Here is a 20,753-nt window from a genome sequence, read left to right on the forward strand (position 1 = left end):
CCAACGTAGCTGTATTAGTGGTTCTATCAAGAGAACTGCTTTTAACATTAGGGACTGGGAGCAGTCCATGGGCTAAAAAGGAAAGTGTTTTCTTTCACGAGAAAACATGTCAGGAAAAATAAAGAACACTTTCTACCTCTGTTTCAGATTTTTGAAACGCTTATTTTAAACCAAATTTTAATTTCTGTGTCCAAAATAAGTTTTAAGGACATCTGTTCTTCCATACGAAATAGGTCAGGCTGCCTATTTCTTACTGAGCTCATGGGAAGGCTCTGCTTAGGATACCCAGCACGCGCCTTTTAGTGAGTGAGGAGTTTGGGGTTGCCTAGCAACTTGCTAACTTGTAAAAACTCAGCTTTCCCTCGCAGAAAGAAATGAAGGAAAACAAAGTCAAGCCAGTGAAAGACAATCTTTATAGTTTCAGGAGTAAATCTATATGTGGCTTTCGTCAAGCACGTAGACGGACATAAATGCAGCAACTTGTTTAAAAAAGATGCACAATTTACTTCCCAAAAAAAGTTGCTACTTGCCTTTTCAAGTTGTTGACAGACACACATTTGATATTCTCTTATATGTCATAGTAACGTAACGTATAAACTCAAGGCTTTTTATTCTTTGTGATAAATCCTGTTTTACGATGTCACGAAAACAGGAACCAGCATTCTAATTAGATTTACTATATCAAGATGTGGTTCAAATAGGACTACTAGAGTTCGTTGAACACTAAAACTATGAAACAATTACTTTTTATATTAAAAAGACCATGGATTTAACTTATGAAAATCCAAATGCAGGATAGTAATTTTTGTTTACTTTTTTAACCAAACTGAATTTTTGAAAGACTATTGCAGGTGTTTAAAAAGAAAGAAAAAGCTGTTTTATCTAACACTGTAAGTAGTTATCATATTCTGGAAAATTTAATAGTTTTAGAGTTAAGATATCTCCTCTCCTTGGTTAGGGAAGAAGAAAGCCCTTCACCATTGTGGAATGATGCCCTGGCTTTAAGCTCCATATCATGCTTCTTTTGAGAATTATATTTGGTAGTTATAATTACAGAAACAAATTAGCTTTGTCAGTTTGCAGATAGATTTAGCACAGTACTCATCACTTTGGGTAGATAGAGATGTTCTTTCACAACGGATGAATGGTCTGTAACACTGTAAGATACTGATCTTTACAACTGTTTAATCAGTTTTATTTTTGTACAGTATTAGTGACCTAAGTTATTTTGCTGTCCCGTTTTTGTAAATCAAATGAAATTATAAAAGAGGATTCTGACAGTAGGTATTTTGTACATATGTATATATGTTGTCCAAATAAAAATAATAAATGAAAAAGATTGAGCTGTCCTTGCCATCATGTGTTTTAAAATGGGCACATTTCACCATTATGGAAGTTACTTAATGAAGTAACTTACCCGTGGGATTTTTTGATGAACAAGGTGATGTTACTCTAACTTTTTGACACAAGCTACATATGGACTTGTGTATATTTACTTTTTTTATTTTTAGAGTATTGTAGTTATACATAATAATAGTTGGGTTCATTTTGAATGCATAAGTGCATACAATGTAGTTTTCACCATTTCAATCTCCAATACTACAGCCCTCCCTCCCCTATATATTTACTCTTCACAGGCCTTTTGAGGAGGCAGAGAGAATGGAGGCCATTTGAAATCACTGTATTAGGCTACAGGCAAATATTTATGTTTTGAGACAAATCACTTAAAGAGGCTTTTCAAGCTCTTAACTATGCTAGGGTGTATTAGGAACTGGTCAGAGAGGTTTTTGTTGTTTTGTTTGCAATACTGGGGATTGAACCTAGGGGCACTTAACCACTGAGCTACATCCCTAGTCTTTTTATTTTTTATTTTGAGACAGGGGCTTGTTAAGTTGCTGAAGGTTTTGCTAAGTTGTCCAGGTTAGCTTTAAACTTTCGTTCCTCCTGTCTCAACCTCCCAAGTTGCTGGGATTAATTTAATGCCAAAATAAATGGGTCAAACAGGAGATTGTTTTATTATATCAGGCTATTTTGTAGGAAGACATAAAAGTGCCTACTAACGTTCCATCAAAATACATAAAGCAAATATATATTTATATATGTGTGTGTACTTATATATCCATATCTATATATATAATATATAGATGCAAAAAGGATTTTATAAAAATCAGCTTTAATTTCCCCAAAAGATGGAATTTTCATAATATGTATAATATGTTAAATATCCATGAAGCTTGTATGAAAACAATATAACTAGACTAAAAACAACATATTAAAGACTACATTCTCTCATCACCGGGCAATAAAGTGAACAATTAACAAAAAAGAATAATTTTTTAAATTAAAAATACTTTCTTAAAACAATTCTTAGATCAGAGAAAACACATTATTGTCAGTTTAAGACAGTAAAAACAGAGAAAAATTATATATTCAAAATATACCCTAAAGTCAGAATAGAGGAAAACTCAGAGCCTCATGTTTTTCTATACTCTATGAATATGAAAAAATAAAAGTAAGCCAAGCCATGACTTCAGACAGCCACAAAATGAACAAATCCAGAAAAAGCATGAAGAAATTTAAAAAAAAAAATGGGGATTAACATACAAATATAAGAAGTAGATCTTTGAAAAGACCTATAAAATAGACACTGTCTTGATAAGGCCAAACAAGAAACAGAAAAATTTAAATACATGCTATTAGGAATGAAGAGAGAGAGAGACATAGATATACTAAGCTAATAATTTTGGACACCTTAATAAAATGGCTCCTCTGGGAGAACAATTTTGATAACTAAAGCAGTTACATACACTAAAACACTATTTTTTTTAAAAGTTGACAAATGGTGGGCGTGGTGGTGCACATCTGTAATCCGAGTGACTCGGGAGGCTGAAACAAGAGGATCTTGAGTTCAAAGACAGCTTCAGCAACTTAGCAAGACACTGAGCAACTCAGCAGGACCCTGTCTCTAGATAAAATATTTTAAAATGACTGGGGATCTGAGTAAATGCCCCTGGGTTCAATACCAGGTAAAAAAAAAAAAAAAAAAAAAAAAAAAAATTATCAAAGAACCCAGAAAAATCTTCCAAATACTAAGGAAGCAATATTTTCTTTAATTTAAACTGAAATGTTAGAATGTGGTATATGTGTGTGTGTGTATGTGTGTGGGTGTAAGTGTGTATAGTTGTGTGTGCGTGTGTGTGTGTGTGTGTGTGTGTGTGTATGGGTGTATGTGTGTATAGATAGGTAGGTAGATAGATTTTTTTTTTTTAAGTAGTGTGAGAGGCTGGGGTGGCTCAGTGGTAGAGCATTTGCCTAGCATGTGTGAGGCACTGGGTTCGATTGTCAGCACTGCATATAACAAAATAAAGGTCCATTAACAACTAAAATAATTCAAAAAAATAAGTGATAAAACCTCCATAATGACCCAGCTATCTCACCTCCTTGGTATATATCCAAAAGATCTAAAATTAGTAGACTACAGACATGCAACCACATCAATGTTTATAGCAGCACAACTTATAATAACCAGGCTATGAAATCAGCCTAGGTGTTCATCAATAATCAAATGGATAAAGAAAAGGTGGTATATATGCATAATGTAGTCTTAGCCATAAAGAAGAATGAAATTATGGCATTTTCTAGTAAATGGGTTGAACAGGAGAACATCATGCTAAGGAAAATAAGCCAGATTCAGAAAATCAAGGGTTGAATATTTTCTCTCATAAGTGGAAGCTGGGCTAAAATAAGGAAGGGAAAAAAAAAAAAAGGAGGGGGAAATATCCCATGGAAATACAAGAGATCAGTGGAGCAGACGAAAGGAATTGAGAGGGAGGGAGGAGGGACAGGAAATGGAGGAATGGTGGAATGAATCCAATCAAATTTACCTAAGTACATACATTAATATACCACAGTGACTTTCGCCTTCACGAGCATCCGTAATGCACTGATTAAAAAAAACTACAAATAAATAGAAGAATAATCACTACAGTAGAGAAAGGGAACAGAGTGAGGTAGGAGCAGAGGGAAAGGAGAAGTACCGGGGCCTGAATTGGAGCAAAATATATTCCATGTTTGTATAGTTACGTCAAAATGAACCCCAATATTCTGTATATCTATAACGAACTAATAAAATTGGAAGAGGAAAAAAAGTAATTTAGGGATATTTTCCCTTCTAGAAATTATTAGTCCATTTTGAAGACAAACATGTGAGAATTTAGTATGTTTTATAAGAGTAGCATCGCAAATCAGTGGGGAAAGCATGAATAACTAATAAATTTCTTTTAGTCAAAAGGTTAGAAAAAATTCAAATTATATATAATACTATATACCAAAACAAATCCTATATGCATTTAAGATATAAGTAAAATAATAAAGGGCATTTAAAGAAAATATGGGTAAATCTCTATAATGCATATTTTGGGAAGAACTCAAATGCACACAAGAAATTTTGTCTATTGTTGTTTTGTCTTCTTTTGTTTGTTTGTAGGGACATTTTGCACATCAGACATTTCCCCAAATGACAAACATTCATGTTATATTTAGTGTAAAAATATACACAGTCTTGATACGTTTTAAAACATGTTTGTGCTTTAAAAAAAATAAAAAAGACTAGAAGGGGCTGGGGTTGTAGCTCAGTGGTAGAGCACTTGCCTTGGCACGTGTGAGGTACTGGGTTCAATTCTCAGTACCATGTATAAATAAAATAAATGTCCATCAACAACTAAAAAAATAATAACAGAATTTTAAAAGAAGGCTAGAAGGATTTTAAGGATCTTTCACAAGAATATTAGCCATGATTATCTTGATGCATAAATGTAGGGATAATTTTTTAATTTGTTCATTATCTGCGTTGTGCTAAAGTTTCTATAAAATTAATGTAAATCATATTTGTAAAAAGGGGTGACAAAAAAAGGAAATGCCAAATCCACCTAAATGCCTTCTATTAGAACAGCAGAATAAAACACCTAGCTTTTGTGTGAAGGCTAACTTGTTATATGGGTCCACCCTTAATTAAACCAGGTTTGCTAATGATCTACTTCTGGGCTGGTGTCCCACTACAGGCAGACTAGCCAGCAGGACACACCCAGAAGTCAGTCTGGGTTGATGGGCTGTCTGCTATGGCTCTCCCTAGCAGAGCCACAGATTCTCAAGTTCTCTCATCAGTTCTCCGGTGCAGGTAACCTCTGTTGACCTTGGCACTGAAGCACTTGCTTCTCCTGTTTCAACTCCAGCCCAAAAATTGAGCCGCAACCTTTTCTCCTGTCCATCACTGTGAACCCAGTTCATCCTAGGTCAAGTCACTACCTTAGGGTTTTGTTGAAAATACTGAACCATGTTCCAATCCTAGCTGGGAACCAGGTCTAGGCACCCAGCTAGATCTACCTAATTTCTCTGAGGCTGTTTCCTCTTCTATGAAAAGAAAAGTGTGTTTCCTTAAGATGAGTAAACAAAGCTATCTAAACCTCCTGGTGGAACTGAGTTTTCAACAAATTTTGCTGTTTTCATCCAGTGTTCTTCATGTTTGTTTGTTTTTGACCTGAGATTGAATCCAGGGGCACTTAACCACAGAGCCACCTCCTCAGCCTTTTTTTTTTAATTTATTTTTGTTTTGCTTTGCTTTTGTTTTTTGAGCTAAATTGCTTAGGACCTCTCTAAGTAACTGAGGCTGGCTTTAAACTTGCAGTCCTCCTGCCTCAGCCTCCCAAGTCACTAGGATTACAGGCCTGTGCCACCTTACATCAATCACTTTGTTTATGGAAATGAGATGGAGGAGGAGAGAGGTTGGTGTTTGCAAACTGTGGCCCTGGGTCAAATCTGATTCATAGTCTGTTTTTGTAGAGCCAGCAGCTGAGAATGGTCTTTATATTATTAAATGGTTAGCCAGTGCAATAGCGCATGCCTGTAATCTCAGCAGCTCCGGAGGCTGAGGCAGGAGGATCTCGAGTTCAAAGCCAACCTCAGCAAAAGGAAGGCCCTAAGCATCTCAGTGAGACCCTATCTCTAAATAAAATACTAAATAGGGTTGAGTGCTCATGAGTTAAATCCCCAGTAAACCCCCACCCCCGAAAAAAACCCACATTATTAAATGGTTGAGGAAATCAAATAAAAAGTAGAGTTACATGTCAAATACACGAAAAAAGATTAAAATTCAGATGTCAGTATTCATAAATAAAATAAAGTTTTACTTACTCATACATTTAAATATTGTCTGTGGGTACAGTCACACTACAAGGGCAGGTGACCAATTGAGACGGAGACTACAGTGACCTTTATAGAAAGTTTGCAACCACAGATCTAGGCTATCTATTTCTGAGGTAAGTATTTCTTGAAGGTAAATTTAAAAATAAGAAATATATTGTTTGTTCAACTGCATTTTTTTTTTTTTTTTTTTAGTTAAGGCTTTGAAGGCTTTTTGGGGGAGTACTGGGTTTTGAACTCAGGAGCACGGTACCACTGAGCTATATTCCCAGCCCTTCTTATTATTTTATTTATTTATTTATTGTGGAACTGGAGCTTAAACCCAGGGACACTCTACCACTGATCTACATCTTCGTGCCCTGCCCCCATTTTTTTAAAGACAGGGAGGGTCTTGCTAAATTGCTAAGGCCGGCCTCAAACCAGAGATCTTACTGCCTCAGCCTCCCAAGTCACTGGGATTACAGGTGTGCACCATTCTGCACAATAGAAGATTTCATTGTCTTAATTTTTTTTAAAATATCTTTTTAGTTATAGATGGACACAATGCCTTTATTTTATTTAATTATTTTTATGTGGTGCTGAGGATCAAACCCAGTGCCTCCCATGTGCTAGGCGAGCGCTCTACCACTGAGCCACAACCCCAGCCCTCATTGTCTTAATTTTTGAGATCTCCATTTCCATCACTTCCTCCAGCCTCAGTGGAGTCCCTAAAGGGTTTGAGTGCACAAGCACGGCTTGTCTCAGCAGCACATTTCTCGATTCTTGCCTGCCTGTCGGCTAAGGGTCACCAGGTGAGTTTTAAAATAATTATCTCTTCAGATTTGTTTTTATTTTAATTTTGAATGACAGTAATCAGCACTCCCTTCAAACACTTTATGTCATTCACCTCACTTGTTATTTAGTGATTGATAAACATCTGAGAAGACCACTGTGTTAAGGGGACCCTGTGCTGCTTTCCTCATCTAAGGATTTCTAAGAAGTGTGACCACTTTCACCTCATTTTGTGTAAGTACATAAGGTGTTCAGAGACTAACAGCAAGCATTCAACTTACTGCTGTGAAGAGCATGCAGGGAGCAGGGACAGCAGAGTCTCTAGGATAGATTCTCTAAGCAACGTTTTGTTTTCTTTTTTTCTCCTTCCCCCTCTGGTAATGGAAATGTTGGTGGAGACTCTCAGCAACTCAGCCAGCTTTGACTGCATAGATCAGATTTGCTTTAGGCTTAAATAATTGGAGGGCAAATCCATGACATGCGTTTTTTTTTTTGTTTTTGTTTTTTTCTATAAAAGTAAAGATCTTTATTAAAATGCAGATAGCACTAAATAAGAAGTTCAGGACCAAAGCCACGGAAGCAGAAGGACACCTCCCCACGTGTTTGAAAGATGATCACTGCCAAACCAAACTTGAATTTGCTTATTCTAAGGAGACCTTTATGTGCTCTGGCTGTCTCAGGCAGAATGCCACAGCTCACAGAGGCAGAGCATGCAGGCTTCCTTCTGAGGTCAGCTCTGGACAACCACATCTACCCAGCCTTAGAGCATGCTGGCTGGCTGTTAATTCTAGGAAAAGCTGTAGGCTCTTATATCTTCTTTGCGTTTTTCTAAAAAGCTGCAAATGATCCAATGCTGTAGCTTTTTCCTATCTTCTAAAGCAGCACGATTCTAGCCCTTTCTACGCCACCTCGATTTCTTTGGTTTTGGAGTCTTCTCATGTGCTCACAGATTTTATACCCTTGCCTAGGCCAGACTCTTCACCCATTTGCATAATTAAATATACTTTTGACAAACCAGAACTGTTCTAAAATAGACAAAGGTCTCCCTAGAGAGGAAGTGCTAAATTGTTTATAGTGTCTTCAAGCTTTTTTCATTTCCTAGGATGCATTTAGTAATTTCATTACGTTATATTTATGCTGCCCAAGAATTCAACTACTCTCCCCATTTTTAAAAGAGACAAGGATAAGTGCATTTTAAATGACTCATTTCTCCATCTTTCTGAGTGGAGATCGGCATTGATGTGCAACATACTGTTCTTAAGTGCCTCTGATAATAGCTAAAAATATGTTTTTCTACAGATTTTATTTATTTATTAATTTGTTTATTTATTTATTTATTTATTTATTTATTTATTTATTTATTTATTTATTTATTGCAGTACTGGGGATTAAACCCTGGGCCTCACACATGCTAGGTAATTGTCCCACAAGGTACATGCATCCTCAGCCTTCCTCCTCCTCCTCCACCTCCTCTTCCTTCTTCTTCTTTTGAGACAGGGTCTTGCTAAGATTGCTCTTGAACTTAATGATCCTCCTGCCTCAGCATGCTGAATAGCTGGGATAACAGGCATGTATCAACACACTGGCTTCTGTAGGTATTAAAGTGACTTTTATTTTTTTGATACCAGGGATTGAACCCAGGGGTTCTTAACCACTGAGAAACATCTCCTGCCCTTTTTACTTTTTATTTTGAGACAGGGTCTCACTAAGTTGCTGAAGCTAACTTTGAACTCGAAATCCTCCTGCCTTAGCCTCCCCCAGCCACTAGAATTATAGGCATGTGCCACTGTGCCCATCTTAAAGTGACTTTTTAAAGGACTGCAAATCACCTTCTGTGTTTCTATGTTGGTCTTAGGTAATCAGGTTAGGGCATCCTAAAAACTCATACTGCTATCTCAAATTTGCAACACCAATTGGCCTCCAAGGAATTTACCTAACAACTTCTGCACATTGTTTCAGTTATGTTTATTTTGACTCTTGGAAATTTATCTTTGGTATTTGTCTCTCTTCAGAATCCTACCAAGGAATGACTCAACACTTAAAATAGTTACCTTATAAGTGTCCTCTCATTTAAATACCCAAGATTTTAAAAGTACTCCGAAAGGCATTTTCTAATGAACCTGCCTGAAGTTTACTTTTGATACTGGCATTTCATTTTCTCAGATCTCTGTTTTTGCTGTGCTGACAATTGAACTCTGGGTCCCACACATGCGAGGCAAGAGCTCTAACATAAAACCATGGCTCCAGCGCTTCCAGGAGCTTTGTAACTCCCTCCCCAGCTTTCTCTAATATGATTTGAAACCTCAGTGATAAGACTATATGCAGGAATAAGAAAACGCAACACATTTTTTGGGTACAAAATAACTCAAAATACTGCCCATTTTCTTTTTTTTTTTCCATTTTCTTTTTAAAAACATTTTTTTAGATGTTGATAGACCTTTATTTTTATTCTTTTATTTATATGTGGTACTGAGAATCAAACCCAGTGCCTCACACATGCTACGCAAGTGATCTACCACTGAGCTACAACCCAAGCCCCAACACTGCTCATTTTCAAAAGTTGGTCTCACTAAGTTCCCGAGACTGGTCTTAAACGTGATTCTTCTGCCTCCAAATTGCTGGGATTAGAGGCCTGCACCACCATGCCCACCTACTATTTATTTTTTGACCAAAATTGTGTGTATTAATAGTGTGCGACATGGTGTTTTAAAATGGCTAAATCCATCAGGTTTTTTTTTTTTTAAGTATTTTTGTTTTAGTTGTAGGTGGACACGATATCTTTATTTTATTTTTATGTGGTGCTGAGAATCGAACCCAGGGCCTCACACATACTAGGCAAGTGCTCTACCACTGAGCCACAACCCCAGCCCTCATTCAGTTTTTAATACATACATCCAGCTACTCATTCTTCTGGGCCTCAGAGTATGCAGCTTTATAAAATAACAGCAACTTGCTTAGTATTGGATTCCATGAGACTCTTACTTTCTTGACTATGCTTTACTTATCTTAGTGTTGTATGCTCACACATCTTCCTTTGATTTTTTTTTTTTTTTTTTTTTGTACCAGGGATTGAACTCAGGGGCACTCGCCACTGGGATAATAGGTGTGCGACACTAGGCCCCACCACACATCTTCCTTTGAAAATTCCAATATCCTGTCTCCCCCTGGATACTCAGATTGGTCCAGTCATTGTCGGTGGCGGGGCAGGGGAAATCTTTTTTTCTCCTGCATTTTGCTAAGTTGAACTAATTCAATCTGTGCAAGGTTATCCTTCCTGGCTGCCTTAAAAAGTGCTGTGTATGCAGGAGAAAGGGTAGCATACAGAAGGGAGAAGAACTCAGAGGTGGAACCCTCAGGATGTTATTTTCAAATCTTGGATACAGCTGGGCCCGAATCCACCCGCACCTCTGTACTTCCCGGTTACCTTTGTAAATGAATTCTGTTTTCACTTAGGCTAGTTTACGTCAGATTTCTGTACTTTCTTTTCTGTTTTTTTTGGTTTTTTTTTTCCTTTTTCTGTGTGTATGGGGAGGGGGCAGTACCAGGGATTGAACTCAGGGACACTTAACTACTGAGCCACATCCCAGGCCCTTATTTGTATTTTATTTAGAGACAAGGTCTCACTGAGTTGCTTAGGGCCTCCCTAAGTTGCTGACATTGACTCTGAACTTGAGATCCTCCTGTCTCAGCCTCCTGAGCTGCTGGGATTACCAGTGTGCACCACCGCGCCTGGGTGTTCTTTCTTTCTTTCTCTCTCTCTCTCTCTCTCTTTCTTTCTGTCTTTTTTTATTTTTTATTTTTTTCATACATGTGTATAGGTTAATAATGTCTGTCTCATTCTACCGTCCTCTCCATCCCCACCACCCCACCCCTCCCCTCACTCCCCTCTGCATAATCCAAAGTTTCTTCATTCTTCCCTACCTCCCCCAACTATGGATCAGTGGCCACTTATCAGAAAAAAAATTCAGTCTTTGTTTTTGGGGAATTGGCTTATTTCACTTAGCATGATATTCTCCAGTTCCATCCATTTACCTGCAAATGTAATAATTTCATTCTTCTTTAAGGCTGAATAATATTCCATTGTGTATATGTACCACAGTTTCTTTATCTGTTCATCTGTTGAAGGGCATCGAGGTTGGTTCCATAGTTTAATTATTGTGAACTGAGCTGCTATAAACATTGATGTGGCTGCATCTCTGTAATATGCTGATTTTAAGTCCTTTGGATAAAAACTGAGGAGTGGGATAGCTGGGTCAAATGGTGGCTCCATTCCGAATTTTCTTAGGAATCTCCATACTGCTTTCCAAAGTGGTTGCACCAATTTGCAGTCCAACCAACAATGTATGAGTGTACCTTTTCCCCCACATCCTCTCCAAGACTTATTGTTGCTTGTATTCTTGATAATTGCCATTCTAACTGGACTGAGATGAAATCTTAGAGTAGTTTTGATTTGCATTTCTCTAATTGCAAGAGATGATGAACATTTTTTCTTATGTTTGTTGATCAATTGTATTTCTTCTGTGAAGTGTCTGTCCAGTTCCTTAGCCCATTTATTGATTGGGTTATTAGCTTTTTGGGTGTTAAGTTTTTTGAATTTTTTTATATATTCTGGAGATTAGTACTCTATCTGAGGCACATGTGGTACTGATTTTTTTCCCATTCTGTAGGCTTTCTCTTCACATTGTTTCCTTTGCTTAAAAGAAGCTTTTTAGTTTGAATCCATCCCATTTATTGATTCTTAATTTTACTTCTTGCATTTTAGAGTCTTGTTAAGGAAGTTGGGTCTGACACCATGAAGATTTGGGTCTACTTTTTCTTCTATTAGGTGCAGGGTCTCTGCTTTAGTGCCTAATTCTTTGATCCACTTTGAGTTGATTTTTGTACAGGGCGAGAGAGAGAGGTTTAACTTCATTTTGTTACATATGGATTTCCAGTTTTCCAGCACCAGTTGTTGAATAGGCTATCTTTTCTCCAGTGTGTATTTTTGGTGCCTTTGTCTATGAGATAACCATATTTATGTGAGATTGTCTCTGTGTCATCTGTTCTATTCCATTGGTCTACATGTCATTTTGGTGCCAATACCATGCTGTTTTGTTACTATTGCTCTGTAGTATAGTTTAAGGTCTTGTATTGTGATACCTCCTGCTTCACTCTTCTTGTTAAGGATGGCCATAGCTATTCTGAGTCTCTTATTTTTCCAAATGAATTTCATAATTCCTTTTTCAGTTTCATGAATAATGTCATTTGGGTTTTAATAGGAATTGCATTGAATCTGTATAACACTTGTAGTATGGTTGCTTTAACAATATTAGTTCTGCCTATCCAAGAACATGTGAGGTCTTTCTGTCTTCTACAGTTTTCTTCAATTTCTTTAGTGTTCTGTAGTTTTCATTGTAGAAGTCTTTTACCTCTTTTGTTAGATCAATTCCCAAATTTTTTTTTTTTTTTTAGGCTATTGTGAATGGGGTAGTTTTCCTAATTTCTCTTGCAATGGATTTGTTGCTTATGTGTAGAAATGCATTGGATTTATGGGTATTGATTTTATTTCCTGCTACTTTTCTGAATTCATTTATGAATTCTAGAAGTTTTGTGGTGGAAAGTTTTGTTTGACTCTTCTATATATAGAACCGTGTCCTTGGCAAATAGTGATAGTTTGAGTTATTCTTTTCCAATTTGTATCCCTTTAATTTCTTTCATCTATCTGATTGCTCTGGCTAGAGTTTCAAAGATGATGTTGAATAGAAGTGGTGAAAGAGGGCATCCCTGTCTTGTTCCAGTTTTTAGAGGGAATGCTTTCAATTTTTCTCCATTTAGAATGATGGCCTTGGGCTTAGCATAGATAGTTTTTACAGTGTTGAGGTATGTTTTGAACATGAAGAGGTGTTGTATTTTGTCAAACATTTTTTTGTGTGTCTATTGAGATAATCATGTGATTCTTGTCTTTAAGTCTATTGATGTGATGAATTACATTTATTGATTTCCAAATGTTGAACCAACCTTGCATCCCTGGGATGAACCCACTTAATTGTGGTGCACTATCTTTTTAATATTGTTTTGTATGTGATTTGCCAGGATTTTATTGAGATTTTTGCATCTACATTCATCAGGGAAATTGGTATGAAGTTTTCTTTCCTTGATGCATCTTTGTCTGGTTTTGGTATCAGGGTGACACTGGTTTCATAGAATGAGTTTAGAGGGTTCCCTCCTTTTGTGTTTCCTGGAATACTTTGAGGATATTGGTATCAGTTCTTTAAAGGTCTCATAGAATTCGACTGAGAATCCATCTGGTCCTGGGCTTTTCTTGGTTAGTAGGCTTTTGATGGCTTCTTCTATTTCAGTGCTTGAAATTGATCTGTTTAAATTGTGTATGTCCTCCTGCATGAGTTTGGGTAGATCATATGTCTCTAGAAATTTGTCAGTCTTTTGAGTTTTTCTGTTTTATTGGAATATAAGTTTTCAAAATAGTTTCTAATTATATTATGTATTTCAGTAGTATCCATCATGATATTTCCTTTTCTTAATCACAAATTTTAGTAATTTGAGTTTTTTCTCTTTGTTAGTATGATGAAGGGTTTGTCAGTTTATTTTTTCAAAGAACCAACTTTTTGTTTTATCAGTTTTTTCAATTGTTTCTTTTGTTTCAATTTCATTGATTTCAGCTCTGATTTTAATTATTTCCTGTCTTCTGCTGCTTTTGGTGTTGATTTCTTCTTTTTCTAGGGCTTCGAAATATAACATTAGGTCATTTATTTGTTGGCTTTCTATTCTTTTAATGAATGAGCTCAATGCAATGAACTTTCCTCTTAGCACTGCCTTCATAGCATCCCAGAGATTTTGATATGTTGTATGGGTGTTCTTATTTACTTCTATGCAGTTTTTATTTCCTCCTTGATTACCTCTGTTATCCATTCATCATTCAAGACCATGCTATTTAGTCTCTAGGTGTTGGAATAGATTCTATTTTTTATTTTATCATTGATTTTTAGTTTCATTTGTTATGATCTGATAGGATACAGAGTAGTATTTCTATTTGTTTTTTTTTTTTTTTTATTTGCTGAGAGTTGCTTTGTGGCATAACATATGGTCTATTTTAGAGAAGAAAATGCTCCTGAGAAGAAAATCCATTTGCTTGATGATGGATGAAATATTCTATATATGTCCATTAAGTCTAAATCGTTGATTGTATTACTTAATTCTGTAGTTCCTTTGTTTAGTTTATGTTTGGAATACCTATCCAGGGTGAGAGAGGTGTGTTAAAGTCACCCAGTATTATTGCACTGTGGTCTATTTGATTCTTGAAATTGAGAAGTATTTGTTTGATGTACATAGATGCTCCATTGTTTGGGGCATGTATATTTACAATTGTTGTGTCTTGTTGGTGTATCTTTCCCTTAGCCGTATGAAATGTCCTTCTTTATCCCTTCTAACTTTGAAGTCCACTTTGTCTGATGTGAGAATGGAAACCCCTGCTTGTTTACACAGTCCATGTAAGTGATATGTTTTTTCCCAACTTTTCACCTTCAGTCTGTGGATGTCTTTTCCTAGGAGGTGAGTCTCTTAAAGACAGCATATTGAGTCTTTTTTAAAAAATCCAATCTGCCAGTCTATGTCTTTTGATTGATGAGTTTAGGCCATTAATATTCAGGGTTATTGTTGAGATATGATTTGTATGCCCAGTCATTTTGGTTTATTTTTGATTTTTAATGACATGTTTCTCCTTTGATTGACCTTTCCTTTAGTGTAGTTCCTTCCTTTGCTGGTTTTCATTTTTTTCTTTCATTTCTTCCTCATGGAATATTTTGCTGAAAATGTTCTATAGTGCAGACTTTCTAGTAGTGAATTCTTTTAACTTATGTTTTTCATGGAAGGTTTTTATTTCATCTTCAAATCTGAAGCTTAATTTTGCTGGATATAAAATTTGGTTGGCATCATTTTCTTCAGACCTTGATATATGTTATTCCAGGACCTGTTGAGGGTCTGGGTTGAGAAATCAGCTGAGATCCGAATTGGTTTCCCCCTCTATGTAATTTGATTTTTTTCTTTCACAGCCTTTAAAATTCTCTTTATTCTGTGTGTTAGTCATTCTCATTATAATGTGACTTGCTGTGGGGGTCTTGTACATTTGGGGTCCTGTAAGCCTCTTGTAGTTGATTTTCCATTTCATTTTTTAGATTTGGGATATTTTCTGATATTATGTCATTGAAAAGATAGTGCATTCCTTTGGTTTATATCTTCACACTTGTCTATTTTGATAAATCTTCAATTTGGTCTTTTCATGTTATCCCATATTCCTTGGAAGTTCTGTTCATGGTTTCTTACCATCTTCTCTGTGCAGTTGACTTTATTTTTGAGAGTATATATTTTGACTTCATTGTCTGAGGTTCTGTCTTCCAAGTGGTCTGGTCTATTGGTGATACTTTCCATTGAATTTTTAATTTTTTTTTTTATTTCCTTCATTTGGAGGATTTCTGTTTGATTCCTTTTTATAATCCCTGCCTCTCTATTGACATGATCTTTCACTTCCTGTATTTTCTCTCCAATACCATCCTTTATTTTGAAGATCAATCTAACTATGTATTTTCTAAACTCCTCTGACATTTCTTCTACTGTGTTGTCTATGGATTCTATTGCTGGAACATCTTGGTTTGTTTAAGGTGCTTTGTTCCCTTGTTTTCTCATGTTGTTCGTATGTCTTCTCATCTAGTGGTATGGAGCTGAGGCAGTACAGATTCTACCTTGTAGTCTTATAGTGTCCCTGAAAGCTTCCAGTACCTCACCTTTAAGGAGACCAATATTAACAACACCCATTGCAAACAATATACCACCTTAAACCAAATGGCTCCTATTAAGGCATTTACAGTTTTGTCACAATAAACAGAAATGAAGTGTTCAATTATTGTCTATAATACCAACAGTAAGTTTACTAGAAGGGTTTACCATTTCAAATGATGGACAATGAAGGAATAGAAGTAGTGTAATATGTGATGTTTATGAGGGAGGAGGGAAGACAGAGGTAAAAATTTATAGGAAGAGTGAGGGAGGAATTAATGAATGTTGGCTGTTAGTATGAGAGAAGTGAGAAAGAGTATTCAGGGAGACAGGTAGGTTGTTGCGACCAGCACAAGGGGCAAAGGGGAATTGGAAAATAAGAATTCACAGACACAGATCTTGAAGATTAAGCTGGGATCAGGTGGAGCCTGCTCTCTGATGGAGATGTAGATCTAAAGAGTTACACCAGCAATCTTTATTTATATATGTCTCATCAGGTTAAAGACTATACAACCATTCATTATTCTTTGTATTCAGGAAAGTTACAGAAACTAGGACATCTATGTAGCTTTTCCACAGTTACAATCCATAGTTGCAAAAAGCAATGTTAGGAGCTTTGTGTAGCTCTCAAGAAAGCCCATTGTTAAAAGTTACTGTAAGGCGGGCAGCAACTGGAGAAGTGGAGCTGGTGAAACATTGTGGTTGTCTAGCATTAGAATTTCTTCCTTCCCGGGAGCTGTGTGCCTGAGATCAAGGTCAGAGCTGACAGGGCTCTTGCACAGAGCCTCCACGTGCAGGGCATTGCTATAGTAGCTAGGCATCCTGTGCCCTTGCACAGAAACATTCCCAGGAACCTGGCATGCCACAGCCATGAAGGCATTAGAGACCCCTGATCTCAGTAACTGCTTTCCCATCCTCCATCACCACCCTCCACAGTACGTAAGAGAAAAAAATATATACATATTTAAAATATATATATAAGAATACACAACAAAACTGTAATATACTATTCAGATATCCCATTTCTCAACAGATTGATACATGAAAAATATTTGAATTCAAAGACGGCAGAGGTGTGAGAGAGGGCAAAAAAAGAAGGAAAGTCTCAATGGAAAATTGAATGATTGCTTCAGTCGACTTTCACAAATTTTCTCAGCTTCCCTTCTCTGCCAATAGCTGGGGTTGTCTGAAGTTTGATGTTAGCTCCAGTCCAGTGGGTGCCAGACCAGTTGAGGGGGGTGGTGAGTCAATAACAAGATGCCCTTACACCCTCTTCCAGTCTTCCCACTCATTGTAGTTGGCTCCTCCCATCCTCACGCACTTCAGGACTCACTGAGCTGGAGAGAGCCCAGATTTCTCCAACTTCTTCAACCTGAACTCACCACCCCTGCCGCCTGGGGGAACTGCCCCTAGTCTCTGGCTTGCCACAGGCTTGTCAGACCCCGACTGGCCCACACAAACCCAGCTGCAAACTGATGGATCTGGGCTTCTGTTTCCCCAGGCCCTGCCTTGCTTCTGTCCCAAGACCTCAATGCCCTTTCAACTTGCAGAGAGACCACCAGGGATGTGCTCACACAAAGGAGTGACCCTGCAAAGAGGCAGCCAGATGGTGGCCACTAGCACACTCAGCAGAAAGACCTCGGGTATAACCAGACCTGCAGGAATCCCTGGCCTGTGTCCCCAGACCAAGGTGGCTGCACCCTGAGATGGCGGCAGTGGCAGCAGAAAACCTGCTGGCCCTGGCTGGTGTCCCAAGATGGCAGCAGCCACGTGTAACCAAACCTGCAGGTACTGTGACAATGGATTTCCAGGCAACAGCGGGCAGCAGGCAATCCACTGGCAGGCTGTGGGGCAGTCTGCAGGCTAATGGCAGATGATTAGCAGGTGGACATTGGGCAGTGGGTGATAGGTAGGTGAAAGGCAGGCAATGAGCAGACAAGGGGCAGGTAAATGGGCAAATGGTGGATGATAGGTGGCAGCTAGTGAGTGTTCTGCACTTAAAAGACAGGCGATATGCTAGCAGACAATGGACGAGGGAGGGCAGATGAATAGGGGTAAACAGCAGGGTATCTGTGGGCAGCAATGACTTCCTCACAGAGAGACAGTATTTTCTCTGCTTGAAGCCCAAGTTACAGGACGACCAAGAATGCAGCCTCCCCCTAGTCCACCATCTTGGATCTCCTGTACTTTCGACCAAGAATTCTACCATAGATCTGGCACAAATCTCTACTACAAAGTTGATGGAAAAAAAAAAGTTTGTAGAAACCGTCTCAAATTAATTCAAGTCTCGAATTTCATATTTTTAAAGCTATGGTATCTAATTTTTTATAAGTCAAGCAATATTGCAATATTTTATTGACCAATGGGGACTGGGATTATGGCTCAGTGGTAGAACACTTGCCTACCATGTGTGAGGCACTATGTTTGACTCTCAGTACCACATCTAAATAAATAAATTAAATAAAGGTCCATCGACCAATGATCATTTTTCTAGAATGAGATGTGGGGTGGAGGACTTAGGTGGTGATTTTAATAAACTTTGAGTTTCTCCCCCTTGATTTTTTTTTTTTTTGTTCCTCAATATATTTGAGTTATTTAAGATTACTTATTCTGTTGCTTAAGCAATATTTTCATTGTTTAGAAATTTATCTCTGTTTTCAAGAAAATTGCCTAAAGGCAAACTGGTTTTAAATATCAATGTTTCCTACAATTAATTCATGTATTGATGACATCTGTTCACACAAGGGAGATTCACAAAATTTTTAAATGCTTTTTTTAAAGCAGCCACTTTGTTCTCTAAGTTACTTGAAATTCTTTTCCAGACAGAAATAGTCGTCTATTTATTAACCCACCTTGTTTTCTATGGATTATTTTTTTATGTTTAAGCAGCTTTCATAGGTTTTCTTCAAAAAGAAAAACCCGAAATCGCTAATAAGGTGATCAATTTTTATGGCATATTTCTAAATAACCAAGACTTTTTGCAAACATCAGAATGCTAAAACAGAGTTTAGATTATCTCTCACTAATTTTCTACAGAGAAAAGACTGGAAGCAACCCAAATGCACTTCATAGATGCTCAGGTAGATCATGATTAACCTAGAAAATAAAGATTGGCTGTCAAAAAGAATGAGGTAAATTATATATGAAATAGGGAACAATTTCCAAGATATATTTTGTGAACCAATTATTAATCACAACTATTTATTGAGCACCTTCTGAATGCCAGGTACTGTTTCAAGTAGGGGGACACAGAAGTTAGGGCAGACAAGGCCTCTGATTCTCAGGCCTACTTTGTTTAGTATAGCACATTTCTGTATGTGAGGCTTTGGAGAAGGTGTACTTTTTTAAAAAAAAGAAAAATGGGTATATAAGTATACATAATTATAATGTGAAATATGCCTACGGGTTTTAAGTTGTTCTATGTATCTATCCTGTTTGCTTCACAAAGTTCTGGAAGCATACCTAGGAAAGTGGTAAAGTGACTGCCTCCTCCGAGAAGGGCCAGGATCTGAGAGGGAAACTCCCTTCTCTCTCCTCTACTGTTTGTTTGTTTGTTTGTTTTGTTTATTTATTTATTTATTTATTTATTTATATTTTTTGGTACTGGGGATGGAACCTAGGACAGCTCTACCCCTGAGCTACATCCCCAGCTCTTTTTGTTTTTTTGTATGAAGACATGGTCTGTTGCTGAGACCTGGAACTTACCATCCTCCTGCCTTGGCCTCCTGAGTCATGAGTCATTGAGATTACAGGTGTGTGCCACCATGCCCAGTTTAATACTATTAAAGAAGTGCCATTTGATCCCAGCAGTGGAAAAAAAAAAAAAAAAAAACAGAAAGAAAGAAAAAGAAAAATGATAAAACTTCTAGCACTCAGGAAGCTGAGGCAGGAGAATCATTTCAACTTATAAGTTAGAGATCAGCCTGGGTTACACAGTGAGACCCCATGGCAAAATAAATAAAGGATATGCTGGTGATTTGTTTGTTTGTTTGTTTGTTTGTTTCTGCTGAGAAAACAAAGATAATTTAAAAATTGGGCAGTGTACCAAGTTCATGAGAAATCTAGAGGTCAGCATTAGGACAGCAGCAAGGTAGGCTTAGCAATGCCTGGGTACCATCTGCTAAAGGCAGCTGATCGGGTAGTAGCCCACCGAGGAAGGAGAGCAGGACCCCTTAAGGGTGTGTGGCAAACAACTCAGGGATGGTGGACTCTCCACCCAAAACACGGTTCATAAGTGGAGAGGGAAACGCCACACACTCCAAGATGATACGTGAAGCTTTGTTACTTACACAATAAATGAGAGCAGGGAAGAGGGGGAGTGCCCCAAGACTGTCTGAAATGGCCTGAGAGAGTAAAGAAAGGAGATTGGCTAGGGCTTTTTACTGTGGGCATGGGTGGGAGGGGTGAGGCTTTAGGGTTTGAACCTCCTACCAGAGCCAAAGGGGAAGGTGTAAGGGGGTGAGGATAATAAGCAATCAGGAGTCAAAAAAAAGGAGCGGGAGCTTGGCGCACAGGGAGGCTGAGACAGGAGAATTACAAGTCTGAGGCCAGCCTCAGCATCTAAGAGAGGCCCTAAGCAACTTAGCAAGACCCTGTCTCAAAACAAAAAATGGAAAGGGCCAGAGATGTAGCTCAGTGGTAAAGCACCTGTGGGTTCAATCCTCAGTACCAAGAAAAAGAGAAAAGAAAAGATGGAGTTGGGCTGGGATGTAGCTCATTGATAGAGCCCAGCATGCACAAGGCCTGAAGTTTGATCCCCACCACCAAGAAATAATAACAGTAAAATAAAGACAAAAAATGGAATGTATTATATGAGGTCTGATTAATGCAAAATCACTTTCCACGTGTGAGGCAATGGGTTTGATCCTCAGCACCATATATAAATAAATAAAATAAAGGTATTGTGTCTGTCTACAACTGAGAGAGAGAGAGAGAGAGAGAGCGCACAGAGAGGGATACCAGGTCTGCTTATAACAAGCTGCACTAAGTATATTAATGTATTCCTATAAGAACTA

Source organism: Sciurus vulgaris (assembly GCF_902686455.1).
Source record: "Sciurus vulgaris genome assembly, chromosome: 15".
Taxonomy (NCBI): Eukaryota; Metazoa; Chordata; class Mammalia; order Rodentia; family Sciuridae; genus Sciurus; species Sciurus vulgaris.